Source organism: Anas platyrhynchos, chromosome 8 (assembly GCF_047663525.1).
Source record: "Anas platyrhynchos isolate ZD024472 breed Pekin duck chromosome 8, IASCAAS_PekinDuck_T2T, whole genome shotgun sequence".
Lineage (NCBI taxonomy): Eukaryota > Metazoa > Chordata > Aves > Anseriformes > Anatidae > Anas > Anas platyrhynchos.
In genome coordinates this window covers 7296565-7322279 of record NC_092594.1, presented here as the reverse complement: position 1 = coordinate 7322279, position 25715 = coordinate 7296565, and the positions used below count along the sequence as shown (strand labels likewise).

The following is a 25715-nucleotide window of genomic DNA, read 5'->3' as shown; positions in this document are numbered from 1 at the left end:
TGTGTAGAGGTTCAGCTACGTGTAATTGTTTTCAGATTGTATGTGCAAAAAGAAGAATTTGGCAGCATTAGCCACTGCTGCCACTGTACAAATAAAGACTGTTGTGCCGTTGTACTGTTTACATTAACTATAAATACACCACAGTAGAGAGAGACTAGAAATTCCAAGCTTTTACTGAAGAGTCATACCATAGTTCTTTTTTTTTTTTTTCTTAAGCCAAGCACAGCAAGGAGTCTGCAGACAAAACTTTGAGTATTGTCTGCTTTAGAGCAACATCCAGCATCATAAGTTCTTGTGGAACATGACTGAGCACTTTTATCTGGTGCTTTTTCTTGCTGTAAAGATGCACCTGTAATCTTTTCTCTGAGCTTCAAGTTTCAACATATTTCGTGTCCAGCTAGTAAGAGCATGAAGTCTCTCAACTTTAACTAATTTCCTCAGCTGGTTAACTATTGTGGGAATAGAAATGTTGTTTTTGCAGAGTTACATTGTTTAGAAGGAGGGAATGTGGTACTGAGATATGCTTACAGTGATAAGAAAGTTTAGCAGGCGACCTAGTGAAATGCAGACAACCAGACTCCTTAGGACAATTAGGTGAAAATCACGGTGTCAAGTCAAGTCAGATAAGTGAAGAAACATTACCACTTCAAGCAGTAAAAATGTCAAAAGAAATTTGAAATTCAACAGGCCGGCAACTGAAGGCCATGCATTGTTTGTGAAGCATCAGATAGATTGTGAACCTGGATTACCCACTCAGTGGGGAAACAGGGGAGGGTCCTGCCATCAAAAGGTATATAAACTGTGTTTTGGAACTAGTAGATGCGCTCTCTCCTGCTTGTGGGGCGCCCGCCATTGCAATCGCGAATAAATTACTACTTCACTGAGATCCTCGCCTGAGCCTAAGTTATTGGCTATGGAGTGTTTCTCACACTAGTTATTTAGCATTAAAATATTTGTCAATGTATGCACACGTGTGCATATGTGCACAGTCTTGTCTGCACAAAAATCCAAATGTATCCTGTTCTGTCATTTAAAGAGTGACAAATATGAATTACTTATGATGTAGATATGATTGACCTGTATTTTCTAGATACATAGTTGTGGTCTGATCAGCTACTCTGAATATCAGCATCAAGTAGATTCACAGCTCAATGGCCGTTTTCTCCTAAGATGACCAGCTTCATTTTCTCTTCTTTTGAGAGAAATGGAGTTGAGTAACTTTGTGTGACGAGAATGCTCTTTTCTGTAACCTTTTTGTCTCCTGTAAACTTAAGAGTAGAGCATGGTTCTTTCATCTCTGAAAAGTGAAATGACATATTCCTTTTAAATCATTATTTTGGGGAATGGTCTGTGCCATGCTATTGTTGCATGTTGACATACCTGAGTATATATGGAGCACCTATACAATTTTGGACTGGAGAAATTCTGGAGTTAAGTGGTAAAGAGAGCCTGTGGAAACTTCTGCAGAGTCTCATGTTCTTTTGTAATAGTACTTAATAAGGAACAGATTTGTAGGTTATCTAAGCAGATAACTCAAGAACTTGTTTCAAACTCTAAAGATTCCTTTTGAACAGTAATTTCAAGAAGTATGTATTATCTCACTACACCTCTGTCAGCATATCTAGATGTCTGTTTTCTATGAAATTTGTAATCAGAGATGGATATCATCACTTTCAATACTCTGCTAATTGACCAAACTCTGCATGGAAAAACTGAAGTTGGACAAACATAGATATACCCAGGATCTAGCTTTAATGCTAGGTAAATGATTTGATCTTTAGAATGGTGTCCCAGGGATGTACATGTTGCTTTTAGCTACAGGCAACAACAGAAGGCATAAGTGTTGCTTAGTTCCGTCTCCCCCCAGCGTATCCTCTGTGTCTTGCTGTAAGAACAGGTGAACTTGATGTTTGTGGACGGTACCAGCTGAAATGCTGGGTTCACCTCGCTGTGGAGAAAACTGCTTGCTGAATCTCCAGTGCATTGCAAACAAAATTAAACTTCTTGTAAAAGAAGAGATAAGGCTGCTTACCCCAAACTGGAGCTTGCGTATGTGTATTATCTACTTCATTCTTAAATTGTGTTTGTCAGGCCCCGGGGATGGCATCTGAAATAGTTTTTAAGCACTAAATTATTCTATTCTATTCTATTGTGTCTTTTTCCGCCCAGAACATGAAGACCAGCTTCTTTTAGAGCCACCTTTTTTCCACAAAATCTCTCAAGAGCGAATGTATTAGCCTAAAATGTGTTTGGTAGATTGTTTTTATTTTATTTTATTATTTTTTTTATGTAATTCTTCTTTAGTTACCTAAGGTAATACAGTGTAGTCAGTTACAATATAAATAAATTATACTGTATCTTTTTGATTTCTCCCTCATTCCCCCAATTCCAGCCCTGTCTTATGCTTTTTGAGCCAAAAAAAAACACACTTCTGTGGTTTAATGATATGAATTATTGCTTGTTTGATCAAACAATGTTTTCATTCTACCTTCTGTGCTACTTTCCCAGGAAACTGATAATGAAAAGAAGCCAGCTCAGTAGAATTTCAGACATGGCAATGGAATCTGCTATAATCAGTTCAGTCCCTACCACTGCATCTCGTTTTGCCTTACTACAACTGGAAAGTGATACTGATTCAGAGCCTGGAAAAGGCAGAAGTGGCCGACGTGCTGGTAAATCTCTAGCTTCAGGGTGTAGATCTACAAATGTGAAGAAAAGAGAGAAAAGAAGAAAAAAGAGAGAACAGCAGCAGAGTGAGGCCAATGAGGTAAAGGGATTGTATTTTCAACAGTGAGTAAGGCTGTTGTCTCATCAAGAGTTTTTGCTGTCCCTGAAAAGTCATTGGTTTTGGTTTTCCCTGTGAAAGAAGAACTACTTAATCACAGTTTACATCTTTACATTGTCCTGTCTTCTGTTTCTGAGAAGTACTTACACGCTTTAGGGAACTGAAGCTGGAAATACACCCTTTTGTTTCAGTCATTTCACAGCTTAGCTTTCTAAATGTCTCTTTGTTTATCAAGTCTTTAGGGTGGAGTAAGCTCTGTGCACTTACAAATTGCTAAAGCAGTGTTCCATGTCATGAATGGGACCGACTTGGTCTTCTCTGTTGTTTTCATATACAAATCGGACAGAATCCGTTCGCGTTTTGCTCCTTGAGCTCTGTCGGCATTGTGTCTACAGATGTGTCTGTGTGTGGACGTGTGCCTGGGCACTCCCGGCGGCTGCTGGGCCAGCAGCTGCGAGCAGTTGTGAGTGTGGCTCGCCTACTTGGAGACCGCTTGTGTTTGAGGGAAAACTCAGCCTTTACCGCTGAGCTCCACCGGAGCCATAAGGAGACGCTCTCCTCCATGACGAGCGCGGCGATGGAAGCCGCATTTCGCACCCCTACTTTGACCACAAGCAGACGGCCCCCTCCACCCTCCCCAGGACTCGAGGGCGAGCTGTGCACGTCCCTGGGGGCCGGGGGCTGCCCCCCGGTGTCCCTTCACACCCACCCCTCAGCCCCCGCTCCGCCCGTGCCCTCCTGCCGCGGGGGGCCGCTGTGCGCGGCGGGGCGGCGCTGCCGAAGGTTGCGGCCGTTGCCTAGCGAGGCGCTGTCACCAGCAGCGCGGGCGGCCCAGGCGCGGCCCGCCGGCCCCTCAGCCCGCCCAGAGGCTGCCTCCCGCCGCCCAGAGCAGGTTTGGAGCGGGGAGCGACGGGGCCGGGGCTGGGGCTGGGGGGAGCCACCCCACAGCGCCGCTGAGCCGGCATTTTGCTTGGTGTTTGTTTGAGGAAGTAGGAAATGGGATCTCTCCCCTCCTCCGCCCCTCCCCTCCCGCGACTGGTTTGGGTGTCATTTTGGGAGGGGGGGGGGAGTCAGTAAGTTTTCAGTATCTGCTCGTGATTGCCGTGCCCTTTCTGAAATGAGCAGGATTTCAGGCTCTTGCTTCTCTTGCTTGGCTTCGCTCTGCTCGGTTCTGTACAACAAGGCTTTTTGTCAGCTTCCCAAGCTTCTCAGCTCGGAATGGACAAGCCCTCAATGCAAATGGGTGTGAGTGAAATGCCAAAACTCTTCTCTTTGCAACCACAGAAGACTTGTGTTTCAGTCTGGTTGCATTTTCATGCAGGCTGAATTTGATGTGCTTAGCTGGTGAGTTCTGCCAGTTGGGTAACAGCAAAAAGGCTGCGTGGGAGTTGAGCAAGAAGGAAGTTCAGCAAACTTTCCTTTGCATGGCAAAGCCGCCTTGACTGCGAATCAGCAAGAGAAGAGCAGAAGATGTGTTTGGGATCCGGCAGCATTTGATACCCATCGAGGCTTTGGAGTGTTTCTGGTAGACATTTGTAAAGAAATGCGATTCGATGCTTCTTCTTGTGCTTCAGAATTAATAGATGGGGGGCAGCATAAGGAGCCATGGTTGCTGAAATACATAACTAATAAAAAATAGTTCCATATGGGCATAAACAGACGGATTAAAATCAGAGGAATGCTTGGTGTGTAGTAATCACAACTATTTAAAATCATACCCACCATGTAAGCAACACGACAGCTTTCTGTGCTTCTGAAATTCTAAATACTTGGCTCTTGTAAGCAGAAGATGGCTTTCAAGCACATGTGTGTCTATAGGTATAAATTCAGGATAAAAAGGTTTTGTTTGAATAATTTCTGTTGCCTATGCATCGGTACTGTAGCAGTGAGAAAATAAGGTTCATTGTAAGTCTATGCTTTATCAACAGTTCATTAACAAGATCTTACAATATTGTTGCTTCATCCGGCAGTATAACGTCCAAACCCAAAGTCTGACCACTTTCAGACCAAAGGTTAAGTCTGCTAGCTTAGAAGGTAATAGAAGCAAAATTAGTTTCTGCACTGGTTTAACAGTTGTTAACGTATCTGCTTTTTTATCACAGTTCCTTTCCAGGGTGTAATGATGCTTATGTATTCTTTGGGAAACTCTTCAACATTCTGCTTCAGCAGGGAGTTAATTCTTTCTTCTTTAACTCGGAAAACATTTTTTCTTAGGTGCAGAAAATTGCAAATGAGGTGAACAGAGGAATTGTAACAGATCTTCCTGAATACTGAGTGGGGAGCACAGAGATGGAGGCCGGCATGGAGGAGATCCTGGTTAAAGTTGCAGTAAGGGTCAGACCTCTGCTTTCCAAGGAAGTGCTTCATAACCACCAAGTATGCGTGAGATTAGTCCCAAATACACAACAAATAATCATTGGGAAAGACCGTGTCTTCACTTTTGATGTTGTATTTGGCAAAAACTCAACCCAAGAAGAAGTTTATCCAGTTTGCATTAAACTTCTTCTAGTGTCTTTGGCTGAGGGATATAATGCTACAGTATTTGCATACGGACAGACAGGTTCCGGGAAGACTTACACCATTGGAGGTGGTCACATTGGTACGTTGTAAAAAGTCTTTTTTTGTGTGTGTGTAAACAATGTAGTTCTGCAAATTACATATTTAATACATAACAGATGATGCTTGAGAATTTTTAAGAGATAATGAAAAAATGTATAGCAAAAAAAAGACATATATATTCCAAAGTTTATGTGATGGTTGTGTTCTAAACACAAATTCTGTGTCCATTAGGCTATCCCAAAAGTATGAGAGAAAAAAAAATAAAAAAGTGCTCTTTCCCATTCTCTATTCTAACAGGCAACTTACCCTACTTTCTGAAACACAGTGCTTTAGAAATTTTTGCTCCATTTATCCTACTTAGAAAGTATCTGCTTTAGGTAATTGTATGAAGCAAACTCACTCTTGGACTTTTTTCAGAGACTGACAAAGAGATTTCATAGATAAATTTCATGGAATAGAATCCTAGAATGGTCTGGGTTGGAAGGGACCTTAAAGATCACCCAGTTGCAACCCCCTGCCACGGGCAAAGATGTCACCCACTAGACCAGGTTGCCCAGGGCCCCATCCAGCCTGGCCTTGAACACCCCCAGGGACGGGGCATCCACAGCTTCTTTGGGCAACCTGTGCCAGTGCCTTGCCACCCTCTGAGTAAAGAATTTCTTCTGACGATCTAATCCAAATCAACCCTCTTTTAGTTGGAAAGCCATTCCTCCTTGTCCTATCATTACACCACCTGCCAAAGAGTCCCTCCAGAGTCCCTCCCCAGCTTTCCTGTAGGCCCCCTTTAGGTACTGGCAGGCTGCTGTAAGGTCTCCCCAGAGCCTTCTCTTCTCCAGGCTGCACAACTCCAGCTCCCTCAGCCTGTCTTCGTAAGAGAGGTGCTCCATCTCTCTAAGCATCCCTGTGGCCCTCCTGGACTCTCTCGAATACTTCCACGTCCTTGTGTTGGGGGACCCAGAGCTCCAGGTGGGGTCTCACGAGAGCAGAGCAGAGGGGGACAATCACTTCCCTCCCCCTGCTGGCCATGCTGCTTTTGATGCAGCCCGGGATATGGTTGGCTTTCTGGGCTGGAAGCACACATTGCTGGCTCAGGTGGAGATTCTCATCAACCAACACCGCCAGGTCCTTCTCCTCAAGGCTGCTCTCAGTCTGTTTTCTGTCCAGACTGTAGTTGTGCTTGTAACTGTTCCAGCACAAGTGCAGAACCTTGCATATTGGCCTTGTTGAACTTTATGTGGAATTCAAATTTTGCTTTTTTAAAGGCAGATATCTGAAACTCTACTATTCGACTTACTTGGTATTTCCAAGTCAGTGTTCCTCAAACACCTGAGACTGGAAACTACTTTTATTCTGTATTAGTTCGCAGAAGAATTCTTCAGCTTCTGCATGTATACGATTTTGCTTTCTGACTCTCTCTGGAATCCTGTATCACCAGCTCTGGTTATCTTCCCTTCCATATGGAGAAGTCACAATTTGTTTGTCTGTTCTGCTGAAGAAGAGAGAAGAAGTGGAGTAGCAGGAATTAGAAGACTATCTGGATTTTTCTTGGTCCTTGATTCTGAATTTGAAACCCTGAAAATGATGTATTCATTCTTTCTGCATAAAGGATTTGCAGTTTTATCATTAATTCATGAGCAAGTTCAAAATATTTTTTTCTTCTAGCGTGATTTTTTACTAATTTAATTTTCTTGTAGTCTCGTACCCGCAGAAAGTAGTAAAGTTCTGTATCATTTCCATGCATTTCTGATCAACAGAAAAGCAAATCTTTACATGAAAACTTGGGAAAACTGAGCTCTTCCTATTCCTTATTATATTGAGTGATAAACCTCGCAGACTTCTCTTTAGTTTTAGTCTTTGTAATTTGTGTGACAGAATGACTGCAAGTATCTGTGACATCTGTGTTTCTATTTTAGCATCAGTTTCAGAGGATGAAAAAGGCATAATCCCATGGGCTACTCAGGAGTTATTTCAGCATATTTCTGAAAACCATAACATCGATTTCCGTGTGAAGGTATCTTATATAGAGGTTTACAAGGAAGAACTTCGAGATTTATTGGAGTTGGAGACCTCTGTGAAAGATTTACATATCCGAGAAGATGAAAAGGGAAATACAGGTAGGATTTCAGCTCTAGAACTTCGTGCATTTGATTTCTGTTGTGTGCACAAATTACTGTTTCCACCTCTTGAAAAGAGAGCTTATCGATGACTAATACTAGACGAAGTCACGTTTTCAAAATATCAATTCAGTTTAGCTGATCTGAAGCAGCCTTCATTTGAGATTCCTAGGAACAATATCAATGTTCCTCCAGAAGCAGCATCAGGTGGTAAGGTAGTACTGTTACTGTTTCTGCAAATTCAGCATAGAAACACAATTGTGCATGATTATTCAGTTGAATGAATGCTTTAAGATTAAGCCTTTGCTTCTCACTTCAAAGTTATATTTGTTAAGCTACTTATGCTGTAAATATCTGCTTCCATTCCACTAAGAACTATGTTCTTAACATAGGCTGGGAGTCACTTTTACTACAAACTTTCAAAATTTCTGTCTTTTTTTTTTTTTTAACTGACAAAGTAAGCTTTGAGCTAGGTTTGCTCATACTTTTTTTCTAGATAGCACTAGGTTGCAAATTGCATAAGACGATGTGTAAACACCTAAGTGTATTCTGTGTATTCTGTTTACAATACTGTTTCAAATGGTGTGACAAAATACACCCATATATTCTATTTCTGCAGGTTTCAGATGTGCTGTACTTCATGCTTTCCACATACTGTTTTATTTTATTTAGCTATGTGCTACGACCTTATAATAATGCAGGCTTGTATGCTTCTGTGATTTGTGTTTATAGATTGACTCTTCATAATTGCAGTAAACTTTTACTGAAAAGTTTAAAATTAATGTAATTATTCTGATTTTCTTTTGGTGTTTGAAGTGATTGTTGGTGCTAAGGAATTCCTAGTAGAATGTGCAGATGAAGTGATGAGCCTGTTGGAAAGTGGCAATGCAGCTCGTCACGCAGGCACAACACAAATGAACGAACACTCTAGTCAATCACATGCCATTTTTACTATCAGTATTTGTCAGAAACAATCTGCAGAGTCTCAAAAAAAATAGTGATCCACAGGATTCATCTTGGAAATCAGTCCAGATGATTGCTTCAAAGTTCCATTTTGTGGATTTGGCAGGATCAGAGAGGGTGACAAAGACTGGAAATACCAGTGAAGGATTCAAAGAATCAGTTCAAATCAATAGTGGTTTGTTGGCCTTGGGAAATGTCATCAGTGCTCTTGGAGACCCAAAAAGGAAAAGCGTACATATTCCATACAGGGATGCTAAAATCACTCGCATTCTGAAAGACTCCCTAGGAGGGAACGCCAAGACTGTCATGATAACATGTATAAGTCCATCCTCATCAGACTTTGATGAATCTGTAAATTCGCTCAAATATGCAAACAGAGCCAAAAACATTAGAAATAAACCAGTTGTCAACTACAACCCTGATCAAGACCGGATTGATGAAATGGAACTTGAAATCAGATTGCTCTGAGAAGCTTTGCAGAACCAACAAGTTGGTAATCAGTGTTGACATGACTTAAATCAAGAAAGAACCTGAATCAGTTTGCTAGAAGAACAGCTCACCCAGCTTCAAGTTCAGTGCTTCAGCTACAGAAACTGTTTGGACGAAGCCTTCCCATTCCTGGTTGATTTGAATGATGATGTTAGCTTAAAAAGCAGGAAGCTCTCACCGTGCAGCAAATTGACACTGGAACTGGCACCATGCAAGAGCCCCATCATATCACAATTCTTCAGCTGAGGAGAGAACTAAAGAACTGCCAGGTATTTCATTCTAAGTTGATTGTTTAGGTACCTATGAACAAATCAGGAAAGCTAATGTGTCTGTCTTGTAGGAGGAGGAGATAGAGTTCCAACAAGCTAGAATTTTATAAAATCAACCTATTTTCATTTTTCACACTGAATTCTGGTAAGCCTGTAGATTGTTACCTCGCAATCGCATACACAAATTCTGGCTTTTCTTGGTTCTCATCATCCTAAATTACAGCTCTGTTATTTATTCTTCATTTTTTTTCTCTGGCTTATTGTAAAGCTCTGCTTCCCAGGTTCAAAGCAGTGTAAGAGCTGGGTTTAAACTGAAAGATACCCAGGTAAGCATGCCATCCACAGCTCGGAGGAGATGGTTAGGGAGATGCTAAAATAAACAGGGCAATAAAGGCTCTTGAGCAGCTCTTAAGAGTTGTATTTACTTGAAAGATATAGGTTGTACAGAAAAGATAGAGTTGTACAGAAGTATCTGTCTTTAGAATGGTAAGACATAGTGTGTCTATACTTTGCATTTGGCTCCTAAAGGTTTTCTGGAAAGCCAACTACATTTGGAAGTAACCTTCAACCACTATTGGATCACTTACCCAGAAAAACATCTGAAAAAAAATAACATTATAATTTCTTTAATCTTTAGGCTCTTCTTTGAGATGAAAAATGAGGAGGGCCATCCTTATTTTTTTGTTTGAGAAGTGTATTAATATTATGATTGATGCTGAGATTTTACAGCCAAATCTCACAGCACACCGAAGAAAGTAATTGGATTTAAATACCCACTTTGTAAGGTAGTGTTGGTTATGGGTCCATTATTTCCTTTGGGAGAAAGAAACTTGTCAAAACAAAATCAATAGATGAGAAACAGAAGTAAAGAAACAACTGGTGGAAACCACTTTTGAAGGGAGCAGCTGATTCCCCAGAGGGCCATGCTGCCATAGCCACAGGGACCTTGACAGCCTAGAAAGGTGGGCTGACAAGAACCTCATGAAGTTCAGAAAGGGCAAGTTCAGAGTCCTGCACCTGAAGAGGAACAACTGCAGGCACTAGTGCATGCCGGGGGCCACCCTGCTGGAAAGCAGCCCTGCAGAAAAGGAGCTGGGCGTCCTGGTGGCCACCAAGTTGAACATGAGTCAGCCATGTGCCCTTCCTCCTAAGAAGGCTAGTGGTTTTGTTGGCTGCACTAGGCAAAGTGTCACTAACAGGTCAACAGATGTGATCCTTCCGCTCAGTGAGGCCACAGCTGGAGTAGTGTGTCCAGTTGCAGTTGCAAACTGTATTTTGTGGTGCGTTATACACAGCATAGGCAGCCAGTCAAAAGAGGTGATTCTCCCACCATATTTAGCATTGATGTGGCCTCACCTTGAGTATCGTGTGCTCAGGGGCACCCCAGTTGAAAAAAGGATGTGAAGATAATTGAAAGTGTGAAGAGGAAGGCAACAAAGCTGGTAGAAGGGCTGGAAGGCAGGTCCTATGAGGAGAGACTGAGAACACTTGTGTTGTCCAGTCTGAAGAATAGGAGGCCAAGAGGCGACCTCATGGCTCTCAGCAACTTGCTGAGGAGGGAAGGTGCTGGTCTGTGCTGCTGGTAACTGAGGGAAGAATGCATGGGAATGGCACAAAGCTGTGGGGGATGTCCAGTTCACGCTGGACATCAGGGAAAATTTCTGTACCATGAGGATGGTCAGACACTGGCACCGGCTTCCTAGCGAGCTGTTTGGTGCCCCATGCCTGTCAGTATTCAGGAGGCGTTTGGGCACTGCCCGCAATAACATGCTGTAACTTTAGGTTAGTCCTGAAGTGGTCAGCCAGTTGGACTTGATGATCTTTGTAGGTCCTTTCCAACTTCTCTACTGCATTCTGCTTGATTCTGTTCAGTTCCGGGCTCCCCCATGCAAGAGATTCAGGGACATAATGGAAAAAGTGCAGCAGAGGGCCACAAAGATGCTTAAGGGACTGGAGCACCTCTCCAATGAGGAAAGGCTGAGAGAGATGGGACTGTTCAGTTTGGAGAAGAGGAGGCTCAGTGGGGGATTTTAGCAATGTCTTACAAATACCTGAAGGGAAGGTGCAGTGAACGTGCAGCCAGGACAAAAGGCAGTGGGCATATACTGGAACACAAGAGCTTCTAGGCAAACATCTGGAAGCACTTGTGTACTGTGTGGTGGCCGTGGCTGTGCACTGGAACAAGTTGCCCAAAGAAGTGGAGTCATCCTCTGAGACCTGCAAAAGCCACCTGGACATGGTCCTGGGCAACCTGCTCAAGGTGGCCTTGCTTGAGCCAGGGGTTAAACCAGGTGACCTCCAGAGGTCCTTTCCAGCCTCAGCTGTTCTGTGATTCCATGGTGGGAGAATTTGCTATATATACGTCACAACTTTGCAGTTCCACTCACATCTTTGAACAACAAATAAATATATGTATGTATTTAATTTTCCAACGTCAAGAATAACAATGCCTGCTTTTCCACTGGCTGAATTTTCCTTTTATTATCTAGCAGGCTCTAGCTATGGATAAAGAAGTATTCAGCCAGAAGGATCATGAATTGAAGATATTGCAGAATCAGATAAAGACATTAATACAGGAAAATGAAGAGCAACTGGAATCTTTAAAGAAGGCTGAAGAAAGACATAGATTACAGGTATTTTTCCTCTGGCATATATTACATATATCTATATCAAACCATCCGTCCACTATAGGAATGTACTCATGATTTCAAGACAGATCCTTCAGAATTTTTTTGGATGTAAACACCTACCAGTCTTACAAGCACCTTGTTTGAATTAGAGCTGTATTCCCTAATGAGCTGAGATCATCTAGTGGGTGAATCACAGTACTGTGATTCCTGAAGTTTGTGTATCAGCCTAACTGTGCCACAGCCTTCCTGTATGATATTAAGTGGTTCATTCACCCTCTCTTTGCTTCCTGCCTTCCTCCAGATCTGTGTTGTTGCTAAGTTGTTTCAGGACGATTCATGATTTAGGACTTGAAAGGCTTTAAAAGATTGTTTAGAATCTCAAAAAGACCATCAAGTTCCTACAGAATGCTTTAATTGAAAGGCTGTGTAGAAACATGCTTTGTTATATCTTTATTCAGTGTGAGAGTAAAGTATTGTTGCCTTTTGACTTTTTAAGACAGAATTTCATCCTAGTATTCTTAGAGTTTACTATTACAAGAAGCTGAGTGACACAGTGGAAACACTGCTTGCCTCCTTCCCTCTCTAGATCTTGTATATGCTAATGAAATTGTAATGGGTAGTAAGTGAATAGCATTTCAAGATCCAGGAGACCATATATAGGATAGTTGATAGATCTGACTTTATAGGATGATAGATCTGACCTTTTTTAAAGGGAACAGCATAAACATGGCTAGTTAGTACTCTTCTCCTTTTTCTCCTTTTTTTTCCTTATTCTCCTTTTCCTCCTTATTCTCCTTTTCCTCCTTTTCCTCCTTTTTCCTCTTCTTTGCTGATGGCTTGGGGAGAGTCAATGAATGAAAGGTAAGTACACTGGTCACCATCTTTTCCTTCCCTCTGTAACTTTTTTTCTGTTCTGTCATTTCTGGATAGGCTTTTTTTGTGTGTTTTCCCTTTTTAACCCATACTGCATATTGTCAGCTTATTAGACTGAAACAATCCATGCTTCTAATACACATAGATGCTTATATACGATTATGCTTATAATTGTATCCTATGGAGGATACGAGGCAGATGTTATGAACAGAAACAGTTGTACTGTAGGCAAAAGATCGCAGCTCTCACTTTTACTTAAAAACAGAAAAATCAGTATAATAATTAAATCAAATGCTTGTGTCAAATGGCTTAAAGTTGTATGCACAGGAAAGTGTCATTTCAATGATACATGACAGAATAAGAACTGTAAAAGTAGCATGTAAATGTTTGTACCCATGTATTTATGTAACAGGTTATGCACTATGGGGTTGTATGTACAAGGGCATAAGGGACAGAGTCTTATAGGGATTAAAAAAATAAAAAAGTTGTAAGGTGGAGTTGCCCATTACTACTTCCACAATCATAAAATGTATGGTATTGACATATATATTCTTTTTGCTATGACACAGAAATATTATGTATTGTATTCCAACAAAATGTCAATTTGTGGGGCATTGTCTATGTATGGGGAAAGGACTTGCAGTCTAAGAAGATGAGAAAAAAAGAATAAATAAAAAATATATGATTCAAAGTAGGAGAATGCATACTTTAGTTAACTATCTCTAGCTGTTATTCAAATTTCCTGTTGGTAGGCAAGATTTGCGATGTATTCTGAAAGGAACAGAGAAGACTGAAAATTGTATGGTCTTGGCCTTATGGATAAATCAGTTCAGTGAAGATATGTAATTTTGAACAATGCACAGAGATTGCTGTAGGAAAGGCAAGTAAGTTCTTCAAACTAGCATTACCGACAAATTTGAGGCTGGGTAGAAAAGAAAGTAACGGTTGATACAGGGGATCCTGGGGTCACGTACAATTTTATGAATGTTAATTAATAAAAATAATCTTTCAAGTTGGACCACTCCAAGAGGAAGAGGAAGCCTACATGTATGTACATTTCATTCTTTAAACTCAGACCATGTGCTTCATTTGAACATTTTTCTTGAATTACCGTTTTATTTATCCATGAACACACAAATAAGGCAAGCAAGGGCTGATAAATATGTCATCTACTTCTCACTAGATGTCTAAATCTAGCTGACATAATTTATATAGGACAGGTCCTTTAGAGACAAAAATGTCTCAAAAAAATGATTGGAGTTTGGGAAGAGGTAAGATTCTACCTGTCATGTCAGAGAATTTTCAGTTTGTTGCAGAATTTGCCTGTGCACTGCAGAAGAATTTAGAGTTAGTGAATGATATACAAGAAGACTGACCTTTATAATGAATTTAGAAAGGTATGATGCAAACCTGATGATCAGCAACCGTTTTCGTTTTTGTTTTTTTCATATGAGAATGAAAAAATGGTGGAACAGCAAATCCTTATTGATCAGCTAAAAGAAAAATTAGAGAAGTTTATGGTTGTGAAAACTTGGGACTTCTCAAGTGCTTGTGGAGATGGGCCTGCTGTTACGGCATCTGCAAGAAGGCCATACAGTGTCCCACTCACAAAGAGTCTGCTACACTCGCTTTACCCATCTTCAGGGACAGAGACACGAAAGGTAAGGTCTACCTAAGCATTACATTTTTTTTAACAGTTATTGTTCAATAATTCTATTGGGCGTGATCTCTTCATGGACATGTGTTTGTCACCCAGTGTCTGGGATAGGAGAGAAGATACGACACTGTGCTGGGAATGCTTGCATTGCCATCATAGCAGTAGAGAAGCAGGAGTCAGAAGTGGATGAGGGAAAAGGTCAGTGTCCCTGTTAGCCTATATCATTACACACCTGTCCTGATATATATATGCTTGCCAGAAACTTATCATTGTGATGACCCTAAAGATCTGTGCTTACCTGTTTCAATCACACTCTTCTAGTGTGTACATATTCTCCTGAGGCAGTCTTTTGGCATTGAGAAACATTGTGCGCCCCCAGTAACAGTACTTACGGAATCCCAAACAGAGCAAATCAGATTGCCCGAACAGGGCAAATCAGTAGAAACACAATCGAGAGTTTTTTGCTGATTACCAAGTTGAAAGCTGAGAAATATGTAGCATATTCTTCTGGGGAACAAACAAACAAACATACAAACAAACAACAAAAAACATAATAATACAGGCAAGCTATTTTGTCAAGGACTGCAGTAGGCAGAAAATTTTCACTTGATGTGGCACTCAGGTGTTACTTTCTTTGGTGACATCAGATGATTTATGAAGAGTTCAGATTTAAGATTCCTTTGTTCATCTATATTTCAGTGTTATAAGGGAGCTGTTTGTTTAGGTTTGGAAAATGTCTCAGAAATTTTTGGTTTAATCAGGATGAAGTAAGTAACGATTCAATTACAGGTTTAAGTGATACATTGCAAATTATTAGCTTGCTGTTTTAAAACTATTTGGATATGATGTCTTTAAGGTAAGGATGCAGAGTGTGTAAGCAGGCAATATTCTTTGAAGATAACTAAACCGGAGCAAGAATCCGAGCAGGCCAAAATGGAACTGGCCGAAACTCAAAAGCAGCTTCAGGAGCTGGAGAATAAGGAGCTGAGAAAGCCAAGCTGCAAAGAGAGTTCTGAAAGAAGATGGATGCAGCTAAGCTGAAAGTGCAGGTATTTCCAATATGACCATTAGGATTTGCAAATTCCTGTCTCAGCATCACCTTTGAAATCCGTACACTCTGCTTGTGAAACTCTCACCAGCTTCACACAATTGAAGCTAGTTGGATTGAAGTAGCCAATGAGAACCTTCACACAGTTATACCCACTACTATTTAACAACTAAGTAGTTAGATAGTTCTGTCTTTGATGATTTTACGAAGGCTCAGAGACCTTAGAGATAATGTGTGATTGTTGTGGCAAAATGTAGCAAGTCTTGCTCACTGTCCTAACTCAGTGAAATAGAGAATTAACCTGAGTCGGGTTTTAGTTTTAAGTTTTCCTGTTGTTAAGCTGAAATTTTCCATGAACATTCAGGCCTTACAGAAGAAGAAGCAAGACACTAAGAATCTGGCTTCTCTATCTAACCAAAGTGAAAAACGAGCAATAGAACTTGAGCAGAACGTGGCTCAGATGAAGCATCAGCAGACCCTGCTAGAGAAAAGACTGCGTGAGGAGAGTGAAAAAAAAGAAGCAACTAGAAGCAGAGCTTCAGCGGGACCAGCTACAAATTAAAGTAGGATTCTTTCTGTTTCCTTATGACAAAGAATAAGATCAACCAGTTTGACCTTTGTTTTCCCAAAGGCAATGTACTATACTACCAGATTTTGTCCTTTTAAGTAATTGCTTACTTGACACTGAAGAAATTGTGTATAAGTATTTTCACAGAAATCTTCATTCTTCCTTTCTCTTCAGCTATTTTTTTGAATGTTATTATGTGATGTCTAGCCCTGAGTTGCAATTTTGCATGTAAATTAGTTCAATATTTCTGATTTCATGATTGTGTAGATTCTGTCATTAAATGTGTTTGAAAAACACACTGACTGAGGCAGAAAGAAAGTTTTGTTTGTTTGTTTTTGTTTAGAGGAACTTCAGCTTAAGATGGAACAGCAACAGAAGATTCTTAAAGACAGAGAGATTGCTGCATTTAAAAAGAAGAAAAATAACTCGGTGTGGACTTTACAGAAATCAGAGGTAGCTAATCTATTCCAAATCTGTGTGGACACTGAAAAGAAAGGTGTCTTTATTCACCCCGTGTCATCTTTGTAAAGCGTTTGGAAGAAGAGTATTCCGTCCTCCCTCCCCTGTTTTTTTTTAAATTGTTATTTTTTTGTTGTAGCAAAAACTGAGACAAGTCAAGAAGCTCTTTAACTGGTTTTGAATGAACGAAAGGAGAGGGCTGTAATGTCTTTGTTTTTTCTATGACTTGTCAAAGGTAGTAATTCAGATAGCTGGAAATTCAACGAGTTTGGTTGTCTGGTAGGTTTGAAGGTGATTCTGATGAGCTCTGTTATAAATGTTGCATGGTTTGTTTGTTTATTTCTTTTCCCATCTGACAAATATGACAAATGGCTATGGTTTTGGTTGTTCATGACAGTGTTAGAATAGTAGGTTTCCTGTGCAACAGTGCTACCTGCATGATTTCAGAACTAGACATTGGAACATGAGAGTTTCATGAGTTAACCAAAGTCTTTAGAGGTGAAAATCAATTTAAAAAATGAAATAAAAGCAACTTCTTAGCCATACCAGCAATATGCCCACTGATAAACCATTGCTTCAGAAGAGACTTATAATAGACTCTGCTAGCAGGATCAGAACTCCCATTTTTTCTTTCTTTCAGCATCAGAGTTTCTCATCACGATGTGTTTTTCCACAAATCTTGGTCTTGGGCAAGAATCATGCAATGAGGATGGGCTAGCTGATTTCTTGTGGTACCTTTCAAACTTAGTTGTTGTCATTCTATATATGACATCTATTTCTATAACTGTTTTTAGGAAAATAATACATTTCCTTAAAAGCATCTGATAAAATTGTTTGCATAAGATGTAGTAATATAACATTGCTGAACCTCTCCTTAAGTCAGTCCTATTTCTGTATTATCCTGAATCAGGATTCTGTTGAACACTTAATGTTAAGAATTGAAATGTTGATTTCTCACGTTTTATCAGTTACTCTAAAAGAGGAAAAACATAGTCATAAAATTCTGACCCAAATAGTCCTCGTTAATGCTCTCTGGATCTCTGTTTAAATTGTAGAAGTTAGAAGAGCAAAAGAAATGGCTGGATGAAGAAATGGAAAGAATTCTTCAACAGCACCAACAGTTAGCAGAACTAGAAGAAGATTTAAAGAAAAGAGAAGCTGTTGTAGCTAAAAAAGAAGCATTATTGCAAGAGAAGAGCCTCCTAGAAATCAAGAAACTGAGATCTAGCCAGGTGATTTAAGAAAAAAAAAAAAGAGAGAAAGAAAGAAATTTAACACAATTGTAGAGCTGCCTGAAAAGACTATGGGAGGAAGGCAGCCAGATAACAGAAGAGGTTTAAGCCATGCGACTTGTATCTCTAGCGCTGCCATTACATTATTGTGTGGCTTGATCAAATGAACATTTTAAACATGAATAATAGAATGTAATAACCTTTATTTACGTGATATCCCCGAAATTCTAACAACAAAACAAAATCTGACTTCCAAAGTTCTGTTATTGCAGCACATTAAATAGCGATATCTAAAAAATTGCTCAATGCCTGCAAAGTAGAGAACATGGCAGAGAAACATTCTGTATTATTTACTTTGTCTACTGAGAAACAGAAATTGAAATGTCATTGTCACCGTAATGACTAACTCATGTAAGATATGTAGAAAACTGCACATTGCTTTTCTTTGTTTTCTTTCATCTTTTGATTAAATAGTAAATTTTATGGTAGCTGTCTACTTAGCCTAAATGGCGTCCCTTTACAAGTAGACAGGTCTTCCACTTTAGGATGCGACAGTCTCATGTACATGTTTATGGGGAAGGAGTTTTATACTTACGGTTTCTTTCATTCTTCCTCTTATTTCTTTCTCTCTCTCTCTCTTTTTTTTTTTTTTTTTAAAGGCTTTAAACAAAGATAGTATGAAATTGTCTACTCGCTTAAGTATGGTGGACCAGGAATTGTGTGATAAAGGTATGCAGCTTCAGGACAGCACTATTGAAGATAAGACAGACATTCTGGAAAAAATTCAGGTTCTTCAGAAGGAAAGGGATCAGCTACTCAGAAGAAGAAATAGTGTGGATGAGAAACTGAAAGAGGGTAACTGAAAAGTGTTGTCAGCTGAAGTAAGTAACTATCTCTGAGATACATCAAAGTTTTAGGCAATGTTGTATAATAAAGTATTCCAATCATGACCTAAAATGTCTCCCAGTATTAGACAGTAGAGAATCAAGGAACTGAGGTTGGGTGTTTTTGTTAACAGCCGACATGAAAGTACTGCTATAATGGCACTACTTCCATAACAGTGAACAACATATACTTTCAGAGGAACTTACTTACTTTAGCTAGAGTCCGGACAAATGTCGCTGGCCTAACAATTCTATAATTAGAAATAATGAAACAGGATGTCCATCAATTTATCTTAGGCAGCTATTTTCCTATCAGGACATAGAACAAGGTGAAGTACTCTAATAGTGATGTCCCTTGATTATTTTTTTCATAGGCTTTTGTGAAAGACCAAACCTCACCTGAAGGCCTCCATATAGTTACAATGAAAATAAGCCATATTGTGGATGTTACACACTTGAATTGATCAGTATAATTAAGTTGAAGATTGAATAAATTGATGTCAAATACACAGTTTTGTTTTAGGTCTTGAGAAGCAGCAGTTGGGGCCTATTACTGAGCTGATAGCATGCCAGAAAGAATCCTATTTGCTTCACTCCACAGAATCTTCTGCAATACTTCAGGGCATGAATTTCTGCCACCTTCCTGCACAGATAATGGTCACCAAACTGCTTACAGATCTGATTGGTTCATTAATCGCTAATTAGAAAACTAGTTCAACTGAAAAAGTAATAGAAGTCATCAAATTGTGGGGAGGGGAAAATGGAGGAAGAATAGAATGTAGGCTTTTGTGGTGATGAACCATTTGTTTGAACTCTGGTCTGTGGAAGGGATATCAAGACATTTCCTGCTTGCTCCAAGCATGTTCTAGATTTGTACTCTTCCTCTTATTTTTTCCATTCCATTCTCTGTACTACTACTAGTTAGTCTTGCTCTTCAATTTAGATTCACCTTTGAGAATGAAGTTAATGTCTTATGCACACAAACGTTTGTTTTGTACTTTTTTTACAATCTCACTCCTGTGTTTCTGTGTAGGAAGAACATGTCCTTTTGCAGCTGGAAGAAGGAATTGAAGCCCTGGAGGCTGCTATTAATTACAAGAATGAAAGTATTCAGAGTCGCCAGTACTTGCTTAGATCCTCTTCACAGATCCTTTCACAGAGTGAGGATAATGCAATAGGAAAACTAGTTTCCTTGTCTGCTGATGAGCTCAGAGCTATCCTCTTCAAATACTTTAACAAGGTTTGCTTTGGCTAATGATCAATATTTTAGCCTATTACCTGTTATTGCGCTAAATAGTTAAATGAAATAGTGTCAAGAAGTAAAGTCAATTTAATCCACTTTCCTTGAAAGCCTGCTTAGGTTACTCACATCTGTTGTTAATTTGGATATTTTGCATCTTGACATCAACATAAAAAGGATGCTTTTCTATTACTTGTTTGTATCTTGTTTTGGTGTCATTAGCTTAAAAGGTGTTGCAAATCTGGAAATTTCCTTGCTCCTTTCCACTGCTTTATGCTGCTAACTTCTCAAGTAACAACATATTTGAATAGTGGTGTCGTATTGAAATTCTTCCCACCTGCAGTCTTTATTAACCTCAGGATAGTATTTCTTTTTTCCAAATCCATTATAAAATCTTTCTGCAAATAAGCTCTTACCACCATATACTGAAGAATCGTAATGACACCTGGAAACATAAAAAAGAAATGCATTAGGACTTGGTGTCTCTCTTTGCCCATGGGTGAACCTTGGGTGATTTTGTGAACAAGTTGTCTGTGGTACACAAATTGGCAGTTTTCCAGAAACAGGAAAAAAACTCTTGTATCAGTTTAAGTTCTGCACAGGGCATTAAAAAATCCGCTAGTCCATGTGATCAAAATCTACAGAGCTCAATTCTGAAGTGTGAACTCATGTCAGCAGGCAAATCTGTTTCCAGTATAAGCTTACAGTTTATAGAGACAATTGCTTTTGTATCCATGCATCTATTAAGCAGAACTGTAAAAGCATTTGTTGAAATGGTTTGATAGAAGTGTATTAGATTGTCTTAGATTGTTGGCCTGCGAGAGTCTGAACGTAAATTACAACTGCAGACTGAAGAACAGGAAATGAAGGTCATAGACCAGGAAAATATAATACGTGAATTGGAATCTGCACTTGAGCACATCAAGTTGCAGTGTGACAGGCAGCTGACGCTACAACACAGAGAACATGAGAAAAAACTACAGTTGATACTGCATCATTTCAAGGGTGCTTGTTTGTTTTCCAAGGGGAATTGTACAGCAGATATTATCTTTAGTCACTGTTGAGAAATACTGTGTTTCATATGAAAGAAAAAAGAAGATATGAGGTAGAAAGATAACATTTTGGCTGTTACTAATTCTGATGTCGTGTAGGATGCTGATGAACAGACACAAGGTGCTTGTATAAAAGAAAAAAGCTGACTATTTTTAAAAAACGGTCAGAATTGTCATATTTTTATATTCAATTTGTTGACATTGGAAAGGTGAAAGATAGCAATCCCATTGATCTTTATCCTCTAAATGCTCCTATTAAAATGGAGAATTGGGGTTGGCATGGGCTTTTTGATCCTCTGTCATACTAGTTTAAATGTACACCCTGAAAGCAGAGTGTCAGCAAAATACAGGACATTCTCTAGCTGGGCATCTTGATTTTGGCACAGAGAAGTGAAGTGAAGATTTGATTCTCATACTAGTTTTACTTGCCCTAGAACAAGATGGTGAAGGTATTGCAGAAACCTTGAAAGAGTATGAAGTACAAGTCCAGCAACTGGAAAAAGACTTATTTTATTCTAGAGAAAATCAGCAGAGAGCTGAAGAAGAAATTGAAGGGCTTTTTTGGAGAGTCACCCCATCAACTAATGGCACCTACTAAATGTAAGTATATGATCTTAAAATGCTTTTGTGTTTGTCAGTAGATCATTTGAGGGGTAGCAAACAGACAAAAGTATATCAGATAGACATAAAAATCATATTTTTACTGAACTAACTCTTATCCAGGAAGGTACTACATCTCCCCACACTTGCAAAGGAGAGGCAACATCAGTTTGTAATAGAGGCAGTGGTATAACACTGTTCTAAATTCATGTTTGGTTTTCTGTGGATTCGAGCATAATTTCAGAAGCTACAGTCTCACACTGTTGTGGTTGAGAAAACGGTATTTTATGATCTGAAAGACTCTGAATGGCATTATAATTAACAAATGTGTAATATGCTATGCTTTTAGATGCCAGTATTTTAAACAATCAACTTGATTTTGCTGCCAGCACTTGATTTCATAGAAGTTATTTCTTGGAAGATTGTCAATGAGGAGGTCCATACTTCCAGTTAACTAAAATAATTCTTTATTAAGGTTAAAAGACCTAGATATTTGTAGTAAGAAGATAAGCTTCCTAATGTGATCTATGCTTTGACCAAAAAAAAAAAAAAAAAAAAAAAAAAGGAGCAACAAACAACTATGAAAAGTTTTTGATTGTTCCATGTCCTACTAACCACAACTCAAAATGAAGTAGTTCTAGTGTAGAAGCAAAAATGGTTTAATTATTGTCATTATCTTGGTTGTCTTACACCTCACACTGCCACCACTACCACTTCACATGCACAGTGCAGCCTTCTTGGCCCCGTGTTTCGTCTTAAGGCTCAGCGTGACTCATTCTTCCTCTTAACTGATGGTTCTGTTTCGTCACACTTGAGGTAGTGCCATGTCTTTGTAACACGTAGATGCTGGTCACATATGCATCTGTTGCTACCAGAGTGAATTGAGGTTTAGCTCTCCAGGCAGGATAATAAGCCTAGAGGTTCATTACTCGAAAATATGCTGTGGTGGTGTGAACATGAATATTGCATGGGTTAGACTGTAAATGAGCATGGGGAAGATTATTCTGTGTCTAATACACAAAGAAGCATGTAGTCCAGGACATGTTTTGCTGCGAGGAAACATCCATCCCAGCCAAACTGTAGCAAAATGTAGAAGGGTGAATATCCTTGTGAATTTCTAACTTTTTCGAATCCATATGTTTGTAACGTTTGTAAGAAGCGCTCAGTATTTTTGTATAATTACCTTTAGTTATCTTTCCTCTGAATATATTTTGGGGCATAATACAATGTAATAAAAAAGTGATGAGCTTTAAAAATAACAAAAATCCCTGTGTACATTAAAGTCGCATTCAAAGACTATGTTTTGTGTGTTCTGCTAATGAAATTGCAGACTATTTTTGAAAATACAAAGAATTTCATATTTTACTGTCATGGTTCAGTTGTTTTAAGATTGCCTAAATTGCAAGTTAGAATGGTGAAGCTTGTATTACAAGCAAAGAGCCAGCGGAAAGTAAAAGACACAGTCTTTTACTTCCTCGTCTTTCGGGTCCTTAACATACAATGGTGCTAGCTCAGACCTAGGAATCACCAGTCTTTATCTTGTTCCCTGTCTCAAGTCCCCCCTTTTCTTGAGCCTAAGCAAATTCTGTGGCTTGTTACAATCCTTCTTGATTAAAAGTTTTCATTAAATTCTTACCAGTTTTGACTTGGTGCTTGTTTCAGTTACACTTCCAGGTATCATAATCTAGTCCTTCATACAGCACCAAAATGCACATTGTACCACTACACAAGTCAAGACTACTACTCTTAAAAAGAAGATCAGTATTCCTCTAAACGATTGCTTAAGCCAAGAAAAGTTGGGTAACCAAAAGGTTATTTTGTTGCATAATTCTCGAAAACCCCAGGAGGTGTCATCATGAATTACCTTATGTAATCACCTTAGACTAATCACCTTATTACCTTAGTCTTTCCCCAAATGTTTTCGTGCTCAGTCTCAATTCCTCCTGCCTCATTTACACACATACAGCAACTAATATTGATTAAAGTGCATCCTTCCCCTTGGGAGGCAAATAAAAGGTCTAGTGCCTAAAACATTGATTTGTTCTAGTTGCTTGCACAGAACTGTAAGATGTTGTTGCAAATATTGGTTTCCTAAATGTGTTAGATCTTCTCCTTTGTCCGGCATTTGGTAAGGCCTGCCATACAATATCTCCAAAGGGGCTTAGTTTGACCAAGTTTGCTCCTGGGGGATGGATGGAGCCCGTGGTAGGGAGCTGTGTGGGAGCAGTGCTTGAGGAGCTGCTGCCTTTGGCAGCCCCTGCAGGCTCACTTTGGGAATCCCGTGTGAGGGATGAAGTTCTGTGTTTTTTTTTTTTTTTTTTTTTGTTTGTTTGTTTGTTTGTTTGTTTGTTTGTTTTTTTATGTTTTTGTTTTTGTTTTGTTTTGTTTTGTTTTTCTGAAGAAAGCGGGTGTTTAAGAAGGAAATGCAGAGTTGCCTTTGTTTGGCACTCGATGGTCTTGAGGTCTCTTCCAACGTAGACATTCTGTGATTCTGTGAAGTCACAAATGCCAAGGCGTCACACTGGCTGGCTCTGCAGCACAGATGCCAGGAGTGCCGCTTGGCATGGCGGCGGCGGCGCGGTGCCCCAGCCCCAGGCCCGTCCCAGCCCCAGCGCACGTCGCCCTCCGCTCCCCCATGGAGCCCCCCGCCGCCTCAGCAGCCCCGCGGCGGACACCCCATGGCGGAGCCGCCCCCGAGGAGAAGGAGCCCGCAGCCCTCTGCCCGCACCGCACCGCACCGCACCAAGCGCCGCGCAACGGCTGCCACCGCCGCGGGGGCTCCTGGTGTGAGCGGCAAGCGGTGGCAAGGGGGGGCTGCGCTTCCTGAGTCGAGCTGCTGGACACCGGCTTGCCTGGGCAATTGCCCATGTTGCTGAGGAGGCAACAGAGCCAAAGCCCTTGGGGCTGAAGATCCAGCACGGCTGGGGAGGCTTTGGCATTTCTGCACAATGCTGCTCAATCCTGCTTGGGAGCCCAGCCTCAGGTGCGGAATGAAGCCAAGCAAGCTCGAGGGAAACTGTGTGCTGGTAAGTTGTCAGTTCTTGCTTTCTTTTTCATTCCTCACGCCTAAGAAAACCTAACTCTTTCAAGCACTTGTTTGATGGACTTGATTCTGGGTGTGCTCCTTAAGCTTGTTTGGCAGCTGTTGAACCCCGCTACACTTGCAGGAGACCTATGCTCGAGTTGATGCTTGCTGTGATCAAGCGGTGTTCTTTTGCTCTTCTTTGCTTTGGTGATGGCAGGTGAGGTTGCAAAGAGTTTTCAGGAGGATTCTTCTTTTCCTTTGCAGAATCCCAGACTGCGTATTAGAGCTGATCTTCATCTCTGCTCGGAAAAGCTTCACGGGCCAAAAGAGAATGGAGATGAGGAAGGCAATGGAGAATGATGAGGACTATTTGCAGTCGGCACCCGTAAGCTTTGTGAAAGAATCAGGTGCATTTCTGTAGTGGTAGAAAGCGTAGCTGGAAAGACTTCCTAAGGACGTCAGGTCCAATTCATTGTTCTCAGTTAGAGCAATCCCCTAGTTTAGACTCCTGATAAGGTATTTGTCTGTAGGCAGCTGCCAACTTGTCCAGCTAATCCAATTCAGCCTGGAAAACAAGCAAGCAAGCAAGCAAAAAGCACAGAAATCTGCAGTTTATGGAGTGCAACTGTCTCCTTTCCAATCTCATGGGTTTCACCAAGTTTTGGGTGACTCCAGGGCTGGCTTGCCAGGGAGACTTTCTTGAATTGCTGGCAGATCAGCCAGAAGGGCAATACAAGGCCCTGGCTAAACACAATCTGTAGGCTGCTTCTAGATCAACAGTTTCCTTGGTTACTCCACAACCTCCACAATCTCCACTTGCTTCGAAGCTGTGAAGATTGCAAGTCCACTTTGTGTTTTTCAGCCACTCTGTGTCAAACGGTAAGAGTTTTCACTGGCTGTTAAAACAGAAAGGACAAAGAGCCCCTCCTTTGGGTCTTCAGAAGGCTCCTAAGATCCCCCAGACTGGCTAAGTAGCGACGCTCTAGTATAGATGCATCTAGATGCAGTAGAGCTAGACGGTGGGAGAGAGGCTCTAGCATGGACGTGACACGCTTTGACAGCATCTTTTCTCTGACAGCAACTTCTGCCTAGGTTTTTCCCATCAAGCCAGAGCAGTTTCTTGGCCTGCGCAACCTGCAGACTGACCTCTCGTGTGTATCTGTGCTGGACTGAGGGTAATGTTTGGAACACACACCGATGCTGTATTCACTAGAACTTTGAGAAGAGAGAGCAAGAAGCTAACCTGCATACGAGTTTCTTAGGTTTCT

The 25715-nt window shown here is 40.5% G+C and overlaps 3 long non-coding RNA genes across 3 annotated transcripts; all 3 read left to right on the top strand.

Annotated features, from left to right (window-relative positions):
• The first annotated feature begins 7302 nt into the window (after positions 1-7302).
• On the top strand, positions 7303-14339 carry LOC140003117 (uncharacterized). Its single transcript, XR_011811102.1, has 4 exons — positions 7303-7458; positions 8275-9179; positions 11669-11812; positions 14137-14339. It is a non-coding gene; the product is annotated as an uncharacterized lncRNA (long non-coding RNA).
• Positions 14340-14407: 68 nt separating this feature from the next.
• On the top strand, positions 14408-17586 carry LOC140003116 (uncharacterized). The gene is made up of 5 exons (XR_011811101.1): positions 14408-14537; positions 15196-15388; positions 15752-15950; positions 16299-16408; positions 17470-17586. It is a non-coding gene; the product is annotated as an uncharacterized lncRNA (long non-coding RNA).
• A 795-nt stretch (positions 17587-18381) lies between these two features.
• On the top strand, positions 18382-25365 carry LOC140003115 (uncharacterized). The gene is made up of 4 exons (XR_011811100.1): positions 18382-18527; positions 19564-19770; positions 21257-21422; positions 24712-25365. It is a non-coding gene; the product is annotated as an uncharacterized lncRNA (long non-coding RNA).
• The last annotated feature ends 350 nt before the right edge of the window (positions 25366-25715 follow it).